This window comes from Panthera onca, chromosome B1, assembly GCF_046562875.1.
Source record: "Panthera onca isolate mPanOnc1 chromosome B1, mPanOnc1 haplotype 2, whole genome shotgun sequence".
In the NCBI taxonomy this organism is placed as follows: Eukaryota; Metazoa; Chordata; class Mammalia; order Carnivora; family Felidae; genus Panthera; species Panthera onca.
The window spans coordinates 171,014,423-171,017,179 of record NC_138342.1 but is presented as its reverse complement, the minus strand read 5'-3'; the positions used below and the strand labels follow the sequence as shown (position 1 = coordinate 171,017,179).

General features: G+C 41.1%; 1 pseudogene; it reads left to right on the top strand.

Annotated features, from left to right (window-relative positions):
* The first annotated feature begins 302 nt into the window (after positions 1–302).
* LOC132692924 (rRNA-processing protein FCF1 homolog pseudogene) lies at positions 303–888 on the top strand (annotated as a pseudogene).
* The last annotated feature ends 1,869 nt before the right edge of the window (positions 889–2,757 follow it).

The window sequence follows — 2,757 nt, the reverse complement described above, 5'->3', positions numbered from 1 at the left end:
ATAAAAACACTGATGATGGAAACTGCAAAATGCTTTTAGTATGACCGAATGCTAAGATATTATTTTTTACATTTTAACATCACCGATATTGGTTATTGTTAGTCTTGCAATTGTTTCTGCCTAGGTGAGGGTCATCAGGAAGTTGCCATTGCCTGAGACAGCGTGAACTTGATCACAGACATCTGTGTTATTTCCACCTCATTTGTGTTCTATTGTTTGTGCTACACATGTTAAGTTTAATTACTGTTTAAAATATATTCAAAAAAAGAAAGAGTGCGGCAAGAACATGAGAAAGCAAAAGAAAATCAAGGAAGTATGAGACCATGAAGCCAATGCTTAGTCTCTGAGATCAGAGGCTTAAAGAGTAGGGCATATTAAAACCTAAAAGGAAAGAAAAGAAAGATCCCAGTGCACACTCAATGAAAGAGAAGTACCTCAACATCCTTCTTGCTTATTCTTCCAATATAACACACAGCTAGGCTCACCTTACCATGCCCTGGTTGATATCAACTATATCAACTTTTCCATTAAAGCCAAACCTGACATAATACATCAATGATGGACTGTCCATATGACAATTGTATCCCCTATATAACTGACTGTGTCATGACTGAAATTGCTAAATTGGGGCAAAAGTATCCAGTGGCTCTAAGGATTGCCAAGGATCCAAGATTTGAACAATTACCAGGCACATACATAGCAACTATGTAGATGACTGCTTAACAGACAGTAACTCAGCACAAATGTTACATTGTGGCCACCGTTGACCCCGGACCTTAAATGAAGGATTCAGGAAATCCCTGGAGTTGCCATCATATACATTTCTAACCACAGTTACAATATGGAGTGGATGCCAATGATTATGGAGCTCCTTGTTCTAATTCTTAAAAGATAGAGTTGACTTCCTCGGCCTTCCTTTGCCAACCCTTTCTGTTGCCGGTTCGTATAGCAATACGCTATCGCATTATTTATTCTCCTTACATGGGGTTAAATTCTCTGACTTTTTGATGTTGTTTTGAAATTGATATTTTGTGTCATTTTAAATTTTGTAGCATCTTTTTATAAATCAGATGATTGCTCACAGAAAACCTATCTGCAAAAAAGTACATAGTAATTTGTCACCGATAACAAAATCTTACTGTCCAGAGGTGTTTTATTGACCTCCTCTTCACCCAATGCATGTGGAAAGGATCCCTACCACAGGGCTATGGGGATGGCCAAACCACGGTACATGATGCTGGACAGATGAGGTCATCAGCAGTGTATTCGTCATGCGTACTCACAGCCTGGGGCAGGGGGACGCTGTGCCATGCAGAACCACGTAGGGGTTGCATTTAGGAACAAAGTTAAAGACCAGGGACTGTGGGAAATAGACTTGGTATCAAGAAAGTAAGATGCTCCCTGATTCCTGGTGGAGGATGCAATTGGCTTGAACTTCACAGGCTGGCAGGGAAGTCAAGGAAAAGAAGCAACTGTCTGGTCTCTGTAATAGGAAACCTATTTGGCTATGGGTCCATCTCTCCAGGAGCAGAGTGAGAAGGGAAACTTGCAGGTAAGCCATTCAAGTTCCTCCCTCTCATCTCCAAATATCAAGGCACACGTAATACTGGGCCTCACTTTCAGGCTTTAAGCCACAAGAGGCAAATAACCTAACAACATGGTTATGATCGTTCTATTTGTCTATGTAAATATAAAATATATACCTTTTCAATAGGTATAAAATGAAAAATGCTAAGTGGAAAACCAGGATTGTATCAGAGCTTAATTGAGAGTGGTTTTTTTTCTCATAGGTACATAAAATAACAGTCCATTTTATTTTATTTTATTTTTTATTTTTTTAACATTTATTTATTTTTGAGACAGAGAGAGCGAGAGCATGAACAGGGGAGAGGGTCAGAGAAAAAGGGAGACACAGAATCTGAAACAGGCTCCAGGCTCTGGGCTGTCAGCACAGAGCTCGACACGGGGCTCGAACTCACAGACCGCGAGATCATGACCTGAGCCGAAGTCAGACGCTTAACCGACTGAGGTGCCCAGGTGCCCCAACAGTCCATTTTAAAGTCAGTGGAGGGGCGCCTGGGTGGCTCAGTCGGTTAAGCGTCCGACTTCGGCTCAGGTCACGATCTCGCGGTCCGTGAGTTCAAGCCCCGCGTTGGGCTCTGGGCTGATGGCTCAGAGCCTGGGGCCTGCATCTGATTCTGTGTTTCCCTCTCTCTCTGCCCCTCCCCCGTTCATGCTGTGTCTCTCTCTGTCTCAAGAATAAATAAACGTTAAAAAAATAAATAAATAAATAAAAATAAAGTCCGTGGAGTCCCAGATGGAATTGAAACATGGTAGTGTGCGTCAGCACCATGTGGTAAGACAATTTTACAGAGACTGCATTGTTTCGTTTAAATTTAATCTCACACACACAGCACCATTAATTACATTTGCTGAAATGATGCCTGGGTAACTCTGTCAATTAAGTGTCTGACTTGTGGTTTTGGCTCAGGTCATGATCTCACGATTTGTGAATTCAAGCCCTGCATTGGACTCGATGGTGGCAGTGCAGAGCCTACTGGGGGTTCTCTCTCTCTCTCTCTCTCTCTCTCTCTCTCTGTCTCTCAAAATAAATAAATAAACTTAAAAAGAAAAAGAAAAAGCACATTCATAGCCAAACCAGAAGTTGTATAATAAGTAATGTTATAGTGAAAAATACCAGATATTACAATAACCTTGCTAAAAATTAGAAGCTACTGATAAGATCCTGGTTTTACA